The sequence below is a fragment of the Gadus morhua genome, chromosome 7, assembly GCF_902167405.1.
Source record: "Gadus morhua chromosome 7, gadMor3.0, whole genome shotgun sequence".
Taxonomy (NCBI): Eukaryota; Metazoa; Chordata; class Actinopteri; order Gadiformes; family Gadidae; genus Gadus; species Gadus morhua.
In genome coordinates, this window is record NC_044054.1 from 10,578,252 (window position 1) to 10,595,923 (window position 17,672).

Here is a 17,672-nt window from a genome sequence, read left to right on the forward strand (position 1 = left end):
TGTCTTCATTCTACTTTTCACGTTTAATAAAAGACTAAAACTATGGCACACCACATTTTGATCAGTGAGAGTAAGCCTACATTGAGCAGAGTGATGCGTTGGACTCATTTGACTTGACCATGATCAAATTATTAGGAATCTTTTGATCATGTAAAAGCATGATCAAGCCAAACTTCCTCCTACTAAACCTAACCCTACATTCTAGACTGCACGATAAGACCCAGTTTCATTGGAGATGTTTTTGAAAAGGACACTGAACAAATTGGGATCTCCTGGTCACCTTTATGTGTGATGCCTGAGTTGACCGTGTGAAATCCAGGGTCACTTCACCATTCTAACAGCGGGCGCTCTTGAGGTAAAGTACTATCTGCTGATGGTGACGTCGGTCGGTGGCCTCCTCCGGTGCCCCGGGAGAGGAGCGCCATCATGTGGTGAGGTGTGCGATCCTCCACTATTTAATACTCACTGTTTGCACTGGAGCAATATTTCAACATTTGTAGGTTTTCTTTAGAGATGGCTGACCTCTTGCCCTCGTGTATTCTGAAGGAATGGTGCATGCCTTTAAGAAGACTAAGCCTGGATGCAGAACGAGCACATAGTTCCCATTGTTTCATGGGTGCCTGCAGGGTTTTGATCCACAACAGAGCGCTAAGGTTTATATGCTCCGCATGGCTGAGCTTCTTAGGGCCGATTAGCTCGCCTCAAACCACGCTGTCCCGGGACTGACAGGTAGACCTGCAGGAGGCGGGACCAGTGCTCTGTCCCGGGACTGACAGGTAGACCTGCAGGAGGAGGGACCAGTGCTCTGTCCTGGGACTGACAGGTAGACCTGCAGGAGGCGGGACCAGTGCTCTGTCCTGGGACTGACAGGTAGGCCTGCTATGGAGGCGGGACCAGTGCTCTGTCCCGGGACTGACAGCTTGGCCTGCAGGAGGCTGGACCAGTGCTCTGTCCCGGGATTGACAGCTTGGCCTGCAGGAGGCGGGACCAGTGCTCTGTCCCGGGACTGACAGCTTGGCCTGCAGGAGGCGGGACCAGTGCTCTGTCCCGGGACTGACAGCTTGGCCTGCAGGAGGTGGGACCAGTGCTCTGTCCCGGGACTGACTGACAGGCCTGCTCTGGAATTGGGACCAGTGCTCATACTTCTTTGGAGGTGAATGAGGCCTAACTACTTGCTGTAGTTTGGTCTGGCTTTGCTTTGCCTTGTTACTTGTTACAACCCGCCGATTCCTCAGCAACGTCCCTGTATTGTAACAATTCTTGCATTAATTACGAATGAAGACTCATTTCACTTTGGGCTACTTTTTCAACTTAAATAAATATGGAGTATAAATAGCTTTTACGCATTTTATTATTAAATTCAAAAACAGACATTCTTAAAATGTAAATTGAATCTAAATGAAAATGGTCACCGTATTATAGCCTTTAATGCTTTAGTTGCCAACGCCGGGAACAAGTTTGCAATGGTTTATGGGATGAGTTTTATAATTCGTTCACGTTCGTGCATGTTTTATGGTCACGACTACTTTGACGAACGATTGGCTTGGTTCCAGGATTTAAGTTCTGCATCAAACGATTTTACGACATGTCAACGGGGAAAATGAATGGGAAATTTACTTTCGGAACAGGATCTGTTAGAAAAGGGGCAGACCCTGTTGCGCTCTTCTTTGGTAAGCGCCTGAATGATATGCCCCGCCTCCCTGCAGTCCTATTGGTTGATCTCCTTCCGTTGCCCTCCAGTCCTATTGGTTGTTCTCCTCTCATCCGCCTGTCAAGCCCAAGCAGCAGCAGCCAACGCAGAGGGACAGCTTCCCAGAGCTGTAACCTACCTGTGTTCGGGCACCCTATCCACTTTAACTCATGCTGTGTATAGTAAAAGCTCGGAACAGAATCGGTCCGAGATGAATCGCAGCCTGAGGACCAGGAGATGATCCCGGAGGCTGTTCCGTGATGCTGGACTCAGGTGATCCACAGGTGAGCTGCAGGGAGCGGGACGCAACAGGTGCAGTGTCGCGCTGTATTTTCGCTCAGCGACACTACCTGGATGGCTATGTCAGCAGCTAAACATCATATTGTTTTTAATTTGTTCTTTAGTACTCATTTATTATTCCCAGTGCTGGTAAAAGAGAAGGAAGCTTTTACAGGCTTAACAGCCGTTCCAAATACGAAGATTATTAATCTTTGGTTTTATGATGTTTTAAACGTAATATTTCTATAGGTTAGTATTTATTTATCACTACAGTCAACCTACTATGTCTTCCATATTGTTAATACATGTAATAGCAGATATAGCCTCATGACTATAAACCTGATCGTTTAATGTGGGTAGTTGTATAGACTGCAGCCTGTCCATGACAGTGATAGGGAAGTGGACCGCTGAATAATGCATCGTACGGCGTCTCTTTTTAATGACCCTGCTATGTTTTATTTAAAGTAGGAACAATAGTGGCTACCGTTACAGAAGCAGTTGCTTGCGGAGAAATAAGACACTTGTAGCGGTGTGCTGTTATTGAACCTGAATAACTCATGGACCAGGGAGCACACAGCAGCAGGCCCCTTGTGCCTGCTGGTTGACCAGGAGAAGAGGATAAGGGGGTCTCTGGTAGACGCTAGGCTATATCTCTACTGTTGTTCGACTGGCGGATGTGTCAACGGGCTTACAGGCAGATCGGTGGACTGGTGTTGGAGGTCTATTGGTAGAAGACTGGTTGACCTGAAAATAGACTATAGCTGCATTGGGTCCAGTACAGCGACTGTTCATCCACTGTACCACTTGTTAAAGTACTGGCAACTCAAATTCGGGAATAACGAATATTGTTAGTATTTGGATTAAAATAGATTTGAATCAGCAATGAGATTTAGTTCCTACCAAGACAAAATCATCTCTGCACCATTGTACTGCACCTTAGCATAGTATAGCATTCATACTACTCAACGATCATGTGGTCTTGGTACATCTTAATAGTATATCACCAAGACAAACACACACACACACACACACACACACACACACACACACACACACACACACACACACACACACACACACACACACACACACACACACACACACACACAAACACACGCAGCATAGGCACACAGCTTTGCATGCCGTCAAATCGACAAGGATATATGCAAATAGGCATCAGACTTTAATACACCTGCACACTCTAGCACCCGCATATTTGTGTCAGGGGTGGAAAGGGCGGCACATATTTTGTTATGGTCTGGATATATTGCAGAACTAGAGTGTGTGTGTCTGTGTGTTCCTGTGTTTGTCTGTGTTTATGCCTCGGTCTCAAGCGCTTGTGTGGGCCTTCCTCTACCTATTGAGTCTTGTTTTTGTTTGAGTTGGCCTCTTCCTCTTGCTCTAATGAGACAAAGGGTGAGGCCAGGGAGAGAGGGACAGAAGGTGTGTCCACAACGCCACAGTGCCAGCAGGTAGACTTACCTTATGAAACCTCTCTCAACACTCTCTCTCTCTCGCTCTATTGCAGTCAGGTTCTGTACACTTAACATTGGTAAAAGGCTATTTGTTGATTTTTTTATTGTTGTGTTGAGGTGCAGCAACTCAAAAAAAAAAAACGTCATCAATAAAGTCACCTGGCTATCTGAGGTTTTTCCGTAACAGTTTTCCATCAGCTTGCTTGCTCTGATGAGCCGCCAAGAGGAACTACATAATAATCAATTTGATTACAAAACAAAGAGTGACATTTAAATTTGCCTTTAAGGGGCAAATGGTCACTGTTTTGTCTTGAATGATTATCAGATGCTTCATCAATAATGAACAGTGTAATTAATTAATTAATGATGTTCTTGGTCGTTATAAGGCTGCCTTTCAGTAGAGCGATCTAATTACCTTACGATGCTGTACTAGCCAAATCCAATCTTTGTTTTTTCTTCTGTGTTCCCAATTCTACAGTTACGTATTTTTGTTTGACATGCCACCACAGCCAAGTCATACACACATCTGTTTCCAGAAACAGTGTCATGTGACACGACTGCACTATAAACATGGTGTTTAGTATTTGACTTTCTAGTTGACTTTCTCAACCGAAATGATTGACTTTCAACATGGCCAACACTTGTTGACTGCTTGATCATGAAATGCAACGTATATGGGGGGGGAACCAAATGGCCGTCGTGTCCACTGAGGTATGAGGTGGGAGAACCCAGGGAGAAGAACACGTAGTAGCTTGGCTTCAGGTTACACAGCACAACACATTGTTTCCTGTGGAAAAAAGGGGCTATTGTAGAGCCATCCCATTACGTGTGTTGTTGTTTTTCACCTTTGTACTTGCTTTGCCTTCAACCATGAAATGGTGCCGTTGGACTTACTTGGTTTCGGGAAATGTTTGGCAAAGTGAATGAATGCTGAATCACTTATTAATTTGATTGAAATTGTACTGATCTCTTTTGTGGCCAACTGTTAAGGAGGTGTGGGCGCATTTAATGTCCTTAGCCTATTGTATGATTGTATGATTGTATGAATAGGTTAATGTCAAATACTGGGATGACCAAATGCTAACCTATTAACGAGGTTTACTAAGTCCTTGCCAAAGTCCAGCAGATAACCACATAAAAATTGACATTAAGGTTTCAAAAGGTTTGTGCCTGCTTGTGTGTGTGTGTGTGTGTGTGTGTGTGTGTGTGTGTGTGTGTGTGTGTGTGTGTCTAAGTGTGTGTGCTAAGGTTTACAGCGGTTGATAAGACAAGATAAGTGTAATAAAGGTGACATCATTGAAAAACCTTGACGTACCGAACAGGCAAGGGAACTAGTGTTTCCTTAATGTGATTCCTGACATCACCTGTCACTAATGCTTGCAAATGGGATGATTAACTTTAGTTAAATACTCAAAGCACTTCTGATAATGGTGGTTGCAGCTGGTTGACCGACGAGTTCCTCAGGATGAGGTCACGATATCGATACTGGGAACTAGGCCGGAGGAAAGACGATAAGATTAACCAATACCTACTGGGCGACACAATGGTAGAACGTCATCACAGAGAACAACAGGGTCTGACTGTAGATGATGTTCTGTGATAGTCGATGAGGTAGGAATCACAGTTATTCATTGACGACAAGTGTTAGGTTGCTAACAGTCAGACTAGTGACCCGGGTGTGATTAGAGAGTGATAGTGACAGGAACAAGCCCTTCAATCACTCAGTGCAGAGAGGTCTGCAACTGTTTTATACTTTTATACTTTACTGTCTGCTGAGTATCTGTGTCATACGTTATGCTCCTCATTTATTTTCTCGATCTTGAACCGACTTAGAATAGATTTGGAGTAAGTGCCTGAAGGCCTGGTTTTGTAACGTCATTTCAGAGTGGATAACTCCTCATTCACTCGTTGCGCAACAGGATAGGATGAGATTTAGGATTTTTTCGGTGCTTTAAACTGAAGTAAGTACTGTGGTACTAAGTGTAAGTAAGTAGTAAGTGAATACTGATCGGGAAGTGTGTGCGTGCCTGCGACGTGTATGCCCATGTGCATGTCTAGGTGGAGACTACAGGCCTGTGAGTTATGGGTTTCCTTCCCTGCGTTATGCAGCAGAACAGAATGGTCTCTTCAGCTCCTGCAGAGCAGCTGGGCTCTGAGAAAACAAATACCAAAGGTTATCAGTAGCTAATACGAGGGCCGGGCATGTGTGTGGCTGTGTGCTCTCAGTAATAATGGTTATCTGTTAGCACCACACCCTCGTGTATTGAATTACCATAAGACTGTTCATGTGATATGTCAGCATTGTATGTCACCTGCGTGTGTGTGTATGTGTGTGTGTGTGTGTGTGTGTGTGTGTGTGTGTGTGTGTGTGTGTGTGTGTGTGTGTGTGTGTGTGTGTGTGTGTGTGTGTGTGTGTGTGCGCACGTTCATGCGGACAGGCCTACTATGTTTTATTAAAATATCCCATCTTTTTTTCCCATCACATCTTTTCTTTAAATTCAGCAACAAATAGGCCCATAGAACATATAAAGATAGATTGTTATCTCATTGTTTAATTGGTTAAAAATATGTCTTATGAAAAACTAGTTAGCATTCAGTATTTAAAGAAAGAGCGGTCTTTCAGAGAGCACCTCACTTTGGCAGAATGACCCACGGCAAACAGAATAGAGAATAGAGACGAGAGACGAGGAGGAATGTGTTCTAATCCTGCTGTGTTTGAGCAGGCCTTGGCAGACCGACTCAACAGGCTGGTCGCCCGTGTGTCGGCCTTTTGTGGGACCGGGCGCGACGGAAACATGTTCACATAATTGATCGGGGAAACGGCAAGCTCTTTGTCCAACAGGTGAATAGCATGACCGTGGAAACGGGCGAACTAGGTGGAAAAAGTCTGGTCTTCTGTGAGTCCGATTTCACGGTGCTTTTACGCTAAACGTGGAGCCAGTGAGGGAACAGCCTTGGCCTGTGTACGCTGCAGCTGTATTCGCCCAGAGAGGCAGACATCAAAGCCTGAACAACAAACAGCGTCTCGGCCGTAGCCGAATAAAGGAGCGGAAAAAACGACCGGACGTCGCAGTGTTTCCACCGAACCCGGACTCACTCAGCCTTTGTGCGCACTTGTGCACATGCGTGCGTGTGTCTGTGTGTGTGTGTGTGTGTGTGTGTGTGTGTGGAGGCCAGGTTGTGTTCTCCTAGCAGCTAATGACAGACAGGGGGGGCTGGAGGTAGTGGGGGGAATGGGAGGAGGGACTTTGTGATCGCTAGCAAGTGATGCACCAAAACTGGCTGCTGTGGCTTTTCTGTGTGTGTGTGTGTGTGTTTGTTTGTGTGTGTGTCTATGTGCTATGTGTCTGCCTCCACAATATGGTTCTCTCAAGATCTCCTCTACCCGTACCCCCCCCCCCCCCCCCCCACACACACTTCTTTGACGGTAGCCATTGTTATTCTGCTCCCAGAGATGACGCAATTGAACACACACGCACGCACGCACACGCACACGCACACACACAGATCACCGGATTCATGCTGTCATGTGATTATTATCATCTCTGCTTTCCTTGGTAACGGACGAAAAATTAAAAACCACAAAAATCACACTTTTACCTCGTTCCTCTACTGTCGCTAGGAACATGCCCCTAGCCGCGTGGCCACCGCCTTGAAAGATCCATGAAGGTTGCCTTTAATGGCACATGAGACAAACAACCCTGCATCCTTTTAACACATGCTAGGATGATACCAGCGCGACAATAAAAATAAATAAACAACGATAACTCAATGTCAGCTCGTTGACGCTGGGTCAAACTCCATTTCAGAAATAGTGCGTTGTCACAATGGTAATAAGAGAGAGAGACACTCCACTTTATAGATCAATCTATTGGATTTGTTCTTTATTCTGCCCTTTATTCTGGTCTGGGAGTACTCTAAAGCTATTGGTGGACCAATCAATGAGGTCCTCCACACATTGCCCACTGATACAATTCTGGACAAATAAAATTAATAAATAAAATATCATTCAGAAGTGACAAAAAGGGCGAAAATGCAAAATCCTGTTGGCAAGAAAGGCACCACTTGCGCTAACGAGCTAAAGTCCTCTTCAGCCCAGAGAGTTGATTTGATTTATAAGACTCACGAATTTGAGTTAAAAGCAGGATGATTGGCTTTAAATTGCAGCAAAAGTTGTAAATGTACTCAAATAAAATTAGGTACTTAAGATATGAAATACTTAAGTTATGAAATGATTGTAAATGTTGTGCCTGTTGAACTCCCAGGTACTACTTTGTTAACTACTTGTGTATAGAGCTCGTAAGTCCCGCCCCTTCCGGTAGACCCCATGGGACCAATGCGATCGTGAACTACAGCTCTGGCTGCTCTCGACGCGAGCGATATATGTCACCACCACTCTGGTACAGACATGGCGATCTCTCTGCTCCACTATACCGGTTTTTTTCCAAGGGGAGGATAACAGCATCGGAGGTGAAAACTATTGTAAGTTGGGGCATGTGGAGCGTTACGTCACATACGAGATGTAGTCGTTCTCATTGTGTTTTGTCTACAGCCTTTAACTGAACAATTGCACAATAAACTGTCAAACTCTTGACATGAAAAAATATCATTTAAATCCACAAACAATAATGTGTAATCCGGGGTCTATAAAGACTGGGACCAGATAATAATTATTTCTCTGCATTGAAACCCATTCATACTTTACGATCATAGGGACCACCGGAAGGGGCGGGACTAACGAGCTCTATTTGGCCAATGGAATGTTTTACGTCCTGGCACTTAAAGGTGGGGTATGGGATTTGCGAAACGCGAGCAGATTTTGAAAATACACAACTCAAATGGTCCTACCCCTCCTCCTTCAACGCTGATTCCGACTCCACCCATTCCAAGTAAATGGACGCGCAATCATGCACAAGCGAACACAGATGCGCGAGAGCGAGCCATTAGCTAGTTAGCTTGCTCCAGTAGCTACCGCAGGATAACAACAGAAGCTTGCTCTGGGTCACGAGCTTTGAGTTCGTGCCGGAAGGGGTCGCGCGGGGAGCGGGGGAGGGGGAGTGCAGTACGACCGTTTGATTGACGTATTTACTGTCCAATGCCACTCGGTGGGTCTGGAAATGATTGGCTGGAGTTTTTCGAGCCCTGCCCGTTCCACAGATGATGATATTCATGCCAGTACTTCTAACTCAGTGGCTGTAAGTGGGTTATGATAAGGATTTCAAGTAATTTTGCAAAACTTGCCAAAAAAGAGAATTCCATACCCAACCTTTAATGTACGCACTTAATGTATGTTGTACGTCCTGGCACCTCATGTACGCACTCATTGTATCTTGTACGTCCTGGCACTTAATGTACGCACTTATTGTGTGTTTTACGTCCTGCCACTCCAATGGCACTGGCACTACACATTTTTGGATACAGGGAATGGGTTAATCTAGCTGTTAATGCTCGTTGAGAGCACTAACAACCTCTGCATCCCAGCACCTCAGAGAGGTCTGCTAAATGCCCTTAATCTAAATGGGCTGTTTTTAATAAGCTCTATGTAGTTCTAGTCCATTCAGGGCAGGATAACTGCTATTGCAACACATTGAACTCGTGGCAACCCTTGTTTTATTTACTTAAGGCTGAGGTTGATGAAGTTGGGAAACTAAGCTGCTTTAAGATAATTTTCTTGGAAATGTCCCTACTATAAACATACACGTCTAGCAGATTGTAAAATGCTTGACTTTCCTTGCCACTGGAAAGTCATTTTTCATCTGAACCCTCTCTTACCAGGTCTAACTGGGGAGAAGGACTGGGATGTAGTGAAGGATAGCTCAGAGATAAGGGTGAATCCAATTGAGGAGGATTTGATCCAAGACCCCTTCCCTCCTCTTCCACCACACATTCTGACACACATTCATGAATATTTGTATATATATATATATATCTATATATATATATTTATATAATATAGTATATAGTATTCCAAATTGTTCCAACTCCTGGTAGCTGGCCATGTGTGAAGTTCAGGAGTTATCAGCCTTTTAGAATAGAAGTAAGGGTATCTTCTCCTCTAACGAAACTCAAGGAAATATTGCGGGATTTGATGGCATATTATAGTCGACAAACGTCTCTTAATACGCCTAGTTTGGTGTTAGGGTGCCCCCGCCCTCCCTCCTCACCCTGCCTCTGTCAGTCTGAGCCTGGCGGGGTCTTTTGCAATTCAAATCTCCCAACGCAAAGCAAATGGCTGCCTGTTGCCCTGGCCGCCGGCCGGCAGCGGCCAGGGGGTCAGGTGGGTCTGTGTGTCTCCTGCAGCGCCTGTCATGTTCCTGATGAACAAGCAGCTTTCCTCATTTTGAGTGGGAGCTGGTTCATCGCATGTTCTTCCTACTTCTCCACACGGTGTGGCCACTCTTAGGCCTAGACATGATGTCATGTGTCAGCAGGTGAGATGCCTTTTTACCAGCAGGTGAGTGAGTGAGAGAGAGAGAGAGGGAGAGAGAGAGAGAGAGAGAGAGAGAGAGAGAGAGAGAGAGAGAGAGAGAGAGAGAGAGAGAGAGAGAGAGAGAGAGAGAGAGAGAGAGAGAGAGAGAGAGAGAGAGAGAGAGAGAGAGAGAGAGAGAGAGAGATTTAAAAAAAATCTGCTGGCCTACATGTGATGATAATGATCTCATTTACACACACACACAGACAAAAACACGTCAGTTATGGTACTAAAGTCACCTATTGGGTGCCCTCCATGTTGTTGGGGTAAAGTCCACAGCGATAACCACCAAGCAATACAATGAAGGATTTCTTGCTTACTTAACTCATGGATTGATGACGTGTTTCAGAAGAGAGGAAAACTTTCAATATCTAATCTCTTTACTCTTTGGTATAAACGTCTCCCCGATACCTTGGTATTATTCATGAGCGTAGCCTGGATTCTGGCCGCCGCCGCGGTATCCGTCCAGAATACCTTTTGTAATAAGACGACCCATCCGTTCATCTGTGGAACGCAAGAATGCACCGGACAAAACCAGAGGAGCCGGAGCTGACAGCAGTGGGGAACACCCAGTTGTAACGGCCCCAAGGCTCCGGTGTCACGCAGTCAATGGGGAGGACAGACAGAGGCACGCAGACAGACGGAGGTCTGTGTGACTCTGGATGGATGTAGGTGGGCTCTTTCTTGTGAAGGGGGGGGGGGGGGGGGGGGGGGGGGGGGGGGGGGGTCATTGTGTGGTTGGGCTCGTTGGCCAGGGGCAACTACCAGGGGTTAGCCCGTAACCTGAGAGAGCGCTACACGGAGCGCTCTCTCAGATCCGGCTATTTAGACCTCTATCAGGCGTTCTCGTTCAAAGCGACTCCCAGTGATGTCATTTATGAGCTATGAGCGATTGGGCGTCTTGCTCAAGGAGGAAGACAGTTACAGGGGTAATATCATGCTTTTTCGACTTTTCCCTTTAATTTATACTGTTACATGACGTATCTATACGTGTTTTACTTCCGCTAATCGGACGTAAAAAAAAAAGTATTTGTACCCACCGAGAACGTATGAGAACGCCCCTCAATAAGTGTGTGAAACAGCTTGTTTGCGCTCAAAATGTACTTCCTTAACAGTGTGACGTCAGGCTGTGCAGTGGGCGGGGCTGAAGTGCAGAAGTCCCGCCTCCCGGCTATCCGCAATGTTTCCAATTTCTCGGGGGATGAAAAAGTTTTTGAAAGATGCTGAAATTGGTATTGCAGAAATGAACAGTGTGAGAATAATAAGGGGTATATCTTACATACAGACATGTAACCCTATTCTAGTAGTACCCCTAAATGCAATTATAAACCCTAAAAAAGCATGATATGGGATCTTTAAACTTTGTTTTATCTGCAGTCCTGAATTATTGTCAAATGGTTAAAGATGTTTGCCATTGACTGGTAGCAGGTGTTCTTTTGAACACTGAATACCAAAAGGTGTTTATTGGTTACTGTTTGAGACAAACGCACAACCAATGCTATGTGTTACTGTTTGACACAAACGCACAACCAGTGCTATGGGTTACTGTTTGAGACAAACGCACACCCCCTGCAACACTTGGGCAATGTTTGGGTTGGTCGTTAAAAAAAAACGCTGCGCCAAAGGTCATGCATGGCTGTCTATTATGTTTTAACTTCCTTGTGCGCATATTTAATGAGGGGAAGGAGGACAGAGTATTTAAGCAATTCCATATTAGAGGGAGGGCTGCTTTGCTGCATATCAGCACGTCTTTCATTGGTCGTTGGTACGAGGCAGCAGGCCGGGCCTGAAGAGAATCCCAGCGCCATTTATTAGTTCACAGTAAAAAATGGTACATGGACTGCATTTATACAGCGCTTTCCGAACCAGTAGCGATTCAAAGTGCTTTACAATACACCCTAACATTCACCCATTCATCCACACATTCACACACCGACGGGGGTGTCGACCCCTCCAGGCGACAGCCAGCTTGTCAAGAGCACCCAGGGTGAGGCGTCTCGCACAGGGACACCTCGACATCGAACTAGCAACCTTCCGGTTACCAGTAAACCCGCTCTACCGCCTGATTCACACAATAAGTAACAACATATCATAATTTGTTTGCTCTATTCAATTATTTATTTGGCTCGACCAAGACAAAGTTCAGTGACTGGGACTGGGCTGTTGCCAAGCAACACAAACATTTTCCTGCCCACTAGCTTTGTACTTTGTGTAGGGCTACATGTTAATGCAGGCCAGCTACTTTGTGTCATGCAAATGTATCTGTGTGTCCATTTACTGTGCAACCGGGGAAATATGTTGACAGTCCCCTTGGTGGTAGGTGAGGTTCGGATGAGTTAACAGCTCACCTCGTTAATGTAATTAACGGTTATTAGAACCACCTGAAACCCGAGTGACACGTTACACCCTATATCAGAACTCATGGAATACCTGTTGTCCAATCAAATGACTCGGTCGGATCTAACTGTTGTATAATAAATGTTATCAGGTCCCTGGCTGGTTGGAATTTCAACTTTGTCCTTGTCTTGGTCCTACCTAAGAGTAGTGTTTGGCGAGCATAAGAAGAGAGCATTCCACTTTTGTTTAATTTGTTTATTTTTATTATTTTTATAATACAATTATAAACATCTATTGCTATTTCTGTCTTTTACAATGATTCCTTATTATTTATTATAAGACAACCTCCTATTACAATGAAAACGGTCTCATGGCAAATCAAGTGAGGAAAGAGACGATGACAAAATCAGGGAAGAGATGCCGTGATTGCTCAGAAATTAGCCAGTACTGGTCCAAAATCAAACTAGTCTCTTACTGAGGCTGGTTCACAGTCAAAACTGATATCCACACACCCCTATACACACATCGACCTATAAGCTGACCAACAGCTACAGCCTTTTTAATAAATTACATTCAAATCATAGATCTTATTTCGCACCTGCAGCACCTTTTAAAGAACTTCAATAATAGGTCACGCAACTTATTCTCTGTCATGTCCTGTGAAACGGAGCAAAATGTAGTCCTATCTCTTTTCTCATCTGCCCTTTTTCTCTCTCAAGGTTTGAAGCGAGTGCAGAGAAAGTGCCTCATTATAAAGGGGCAATGTCACCCTTATTACATCATGATTACAACAGCTGTGACCTAACAGTGATGGACATGGCATGGGCAGGCTTCATGCTGCTGTTAGCAGTGCCTGTATCGCAGTAATCACCTGTGCCGTGCGCTTATTGTGCACATTCCTGTCTCTGCGTGTCCCTGCCAGGCACGTAGTCGGAATGATAAGAGCTGCCACACACAAAGGTTGCAGTATATATATATATATATATATATATATATATATATAACCTCACATGCAATGTGACCGCATTACATGTGAGGTTCAGGAGTTATATATATATATATATAACTCCTGAACCTCACATGTAATGCAACATGTGAGTATATTTATGCAACAGTTATGAAAATCAGTCTTGGATGATATCATGTCCTATCCTTAATAAATCTCATGTTTTTCTTTTTAATTATCGTTTTTTTTGCATTTAGATTTTGGTGAGTCCGACTGGACTTTTGTGCCTGGACTACACTAACACTGATGTGCATATACGACCAGGGGGATTATAACTGTCGCTGAACCACACCATTGTTATCCTTATCGCTATTGTAACTGATCCATCTAAATGTGTTTATTTTCCCTTCTACTCGCCTCCCGTTTTCCCTTTCTCCCACCTCCTTCTCCCCCTCTCCCCCCCCTTGTGTTGTGGAGTGCCTGTTCTCCTCCCCTGAGCGATGGGGCTATTGTGTCAGGGGAGTGTGAACTGCCTGACTTCCTCTGGTGCTCGGAGGAAGTCGCTGGGGAAATGTTATCCTGAGTTTCACAATAGATCGACAGAGAAAGAGTCATGGAGGCACGCCATGAATCACCTCCTTCATGGCGGAGAGAGTCACGGAACCTGGGTTTGATGATAGTTATGAAATCATATCACAGCGACCACTGGGAGTTCAAGAGAAGGCTTGAACTCCCCAGCCATAGATGGTAATTATAAAAACACATAGTCTGCAAAGAAGCAAATTAGATAAATATGATATCATATGTTTATTCTCCAGTGTTTGCAGTACCAGGACTAGTGTTAAATTTATCCAAATGCATAACATATTGCAAAACACTTAAGGCCATTAGACAAAACGATCATGAAGTATGTTTAATGGAGAACAAATTGTAGGTTTACAGCACACCAAACCGTAGTATTAATGTAACCCAATAGTCCGAGAGAGAGAGCGCTTTTGGAGAGTTGGATATAGAGAGAGGCTTGCTCCGCCATAATGGAGCACTTTGTTCTTCGCTCCATTAATTCACACTGGGACATTTTTAATGAGCTTTTACCCTCACGGGCACATATTTTATGAAGGGCTTGTTAATGCTTTATGCATAACAATCCTTATCAGGGTATTGATTTCAAGTGACGCATAGCAGATGTTCATTAGAGCCAGGAGATTCTATTCTTTTTTTGTGGAACAGTTCGTCACTAGTTTAAAATAAATCGAATAAGCAGCGCAAACGGATAAAGTGGCTTTTGGCCTTAGAGGTTGCATGCAGGATGACCGAAGGGCTGATTCCTTACATAGATAGAGAGATAGAGAGAGTCCAACGCAACCGTATCCTTTAGTGTGGGCAGTGCATTCACAGCGTCACTCCGTCACCGTAGACCCCCTGGCGGTACCTGTGTGGTCAGGTGGTGTCCCTGGTCGCCCTGTGCTGGGCTGGGGGGGGGGGGGGGGGGGGGGGGCGACAGCGTAAGGGCAACTGCTGTGCATGCTGACTTGGTGGGATGGCTCAGAGCCGTGGCAAGGGGGGGGGTTATGCGACCGGGCCAGAATGCCCATCGCTCGAGGAAAGTGGGGATGACGCAGGACGAGGATGTCATGAGGAGGGATTAGTTGTCCGTACCCTCGTTCCCAGGGGCCTTCTCATCGCAGCACAGGACTCGGAAAGCAATGCTTTGGATGTGCGTAGATTGGGGCGAGAGTTGGCCGCTGTCCTATGGGGTGAAATAGTTGTCGGCGGGTCAGTGGGTGAATCTCACATGTTTGTCGCTTTGGCCAAACGCTCCGTACCTCTTCTTGCCGTAGTTGCTTTTCTCGTTCTTCTTGCTCCTCGCCGACATCGCTCAAAGAAGAATGGATCGAAATTAAAGTGTGATTACTCATCACCTCGGTCAGCTGCTTCAAGACACAGAGGTCCATCGTGATGCAGTGACAACAGAAAATGTTCATAGTTAATACGATAGGTTCATAACCACGCATCGATTTGACAAAAATAATAAACTCAAAATGTTTAATAGTTTTCTTTATGCTTCCATGCTATGGCTTTTCTTGTCACAATAACATAGATGTTAAGATACATAAGATACACAATAAGATACATTTTACAGCAACACTTACTTACACTTACTTACTTATGTTTTTGTCCCTGAGAGGGGTAAAGAGCTGCTTTGTAGTGGCACAGGTGTCTCTGTCTGTCTCTCTTTATGTGAATCTGTTTAAACATTAACCACAGCACGTAGTTTGCACCTTTTTGTCAACCCCCCCACCTCGTTTATTACCTATAAACTGAAGATAAATCCTCCAGAAATCCCTTCCAATGGCTATTTAACTACACGCACGCACACACACACACACACACACGCACATTCGGCCACACAACTAAACTACACACCCATGAAGGTGTGTAGTTTCCACAATTCAAACAGTATCCATTGTGAACCCCCCACCAACCCTTGGATCATATTGCAGGTTCCGGGGCCCTGGGGGTCCCCTAATACAAAAGTAATTGCCCCATCCCCCCCCCCCCAAGAAGACACAAAGACAGGAGGTGTTCATTCTGGGAGAGAGGCCTGTGGTCCTTTCTGTTGCTAAGGCGGCCCGCAGCCCGCCTGCCTGTTCGACTTCCTGGTTCATTGTTGACTGGAGGAGGCAGAGGAATGTGCGCCTGAGGAAAGGCTGTTATTGTATTCGCAGATTTCGCGGAATATTCTCCGTTCTGCCAACCTGGTTTTAACCGCTGCCATTTCAGGTAAAGGTGATGACGTGTGTGTGTGTGTGTGTGTGTGTGTGTCAACAACAACCACGAGCCAGTATGGTGAATCCACACGCTCTGGGGGAAGTACAGTGGTAGCAGCGGAACAGGAACCAGCAGGCTAAATCTTGAATGTCGTACAAATACCTATTTAGCCCAAATCATTGCTGGAATGCAGAGATTATTAGAGTGTGACAGCTTATCTTGGTCACCAGAGAGACTTAAGGCATTACATTGAATGCTGCCCAGTGGCATAACACACACACGCACACGCCCATAAACTCGCACAAGCACACACACTCAAACTCGTAAACGCACACGCACACTATGCTATCCTATTCGTCCGCTTTCTTCATCATTCTCTTCAATGATTATGGATTTTTACTCCTCCTCTTCCTCTTCTTCCTCTGCGCGTGATTCTCGCATCTCACTAACTTCCCCGGTTCACTTTGAGGCTGACTCCTCTTCTACCATCGCCCCACATCATTAGTGCCAACGCTCAACAACGCTGATCATGATTGGTTGCAAGGATGGTATGTTTTGGCAACATGGCAACATTGTCACACATAAAAGCTCAGAGTGCCCATTCAAGCGATATGAACATCCATTAAACTTTGCTCCCAGTCCCTCTGCTACAGCACCATTCAGTATAAACAGCATACGTTCTTAGCGCTAGGCTGTGACATTCCTCTACGTACCACGGGTTATTGGTCGGTTAGCTCTGAGGACAGGACGGTGGCTTTTGGTCAAGGTGGCCTCTCTGTTTTACTACAACACCTCTCTTTCTGGGCTTCTGTTTTATAGGGTTCTGGTTTTCTGGTCTGTGAATTGATGTTGTCTCAGGATCAGTCTCAAGGCTGGAGAACAAAGGTCAAGCTCAAACACACAGGCACCTGAGAGGTCTCAAACCTTTCTCCCCTTCTGCAGGGTTCTTTGAATTCCTTCCATCTTATTGTCAATCTAATTTGCTCGTTCTCTCTCTCTCTCTCTCTCTCTCTCTCTCTCTCTCTCTCTCTCTCTCTCTCTCTCTCTCTCTCTCTCTCTCTCTCTCTCTCTCTCTCTCTCCCTTTCTCCCTCTCTCCCTCTCTCCGTTCACAGGTCTTAATATTCCAATCTTCCTCCAGTAATGTTGAGTCCTCGACTGACACCTACTCTGAGTCTGAGCGATCGTGCTCTCGTACTAAAACATTGACCTTACATTCTTCTGGCTCTTAGGGGGTCCTGCTGTCATTTGTTTGCACTTCCATTGATAGGTTCTGGGTGGCATCGTTGCGAGGCGAGGAAGTTGTACTTAGCCTTTTGTTTAACGTTAACATTATCTTGAACATTATCTTGAGTATTCACTCAAATATTGACCGAAGGTTATGGACTTAAAAGATTGCCTTGAAAAAGTAAAACCTATTTGACGTCGGAGCAGCGTTGGGTTATTTCAATAAGCAAGTGGGCAATTACTGGATCACTCTTCACTGTGTGCAATACTTAAGCCTGCTTATGTTCATGCGTATGTTGCCGCTGCACATGAGAGGGACCTCATCCAGTCATGTGGAGATGGCAGCCAGTCACCGAGGGGACAGCCGCAGCCATGGCGACGGGGCCAGGCACGCCCTCTCTGAGCAGCACTGGCAGTGCTGTCAGGGAGCTAATGACAACTCAAAATGCCATTCACCAGAGCTAGCAGCTAGCCCGCTC

General features: G+C 45.4%; 1 protein-coding gene across 2 annotated transcripts in view; it reads left to right on the top strand.

The window, feature by feature from the left end:
• The first annotated feature begins 1,776 nt into the window (after positions 1 to 1,776).
• The window catches only part of shroom1 (shroom family member 1), a 30,920-nt gene continuing 15,024 nt past the window's right edge, over positions 1,777 to 17,672 (top strand). The window contains exon 1 of one of the 2 annotated variants that reach the window (XM_030362223.1): positions 1,777 to 1,974. The gene's annotated coding sequence lies outside the window, so the exon portion shown is untranslated. Of the gene's footprint in view, positions 1,975 to 15,371; positions 15,981 to 17,672 lie in introns of those variants that run through there. The other variant, XM_030362224.1, reaches the window with a different exon arrangement.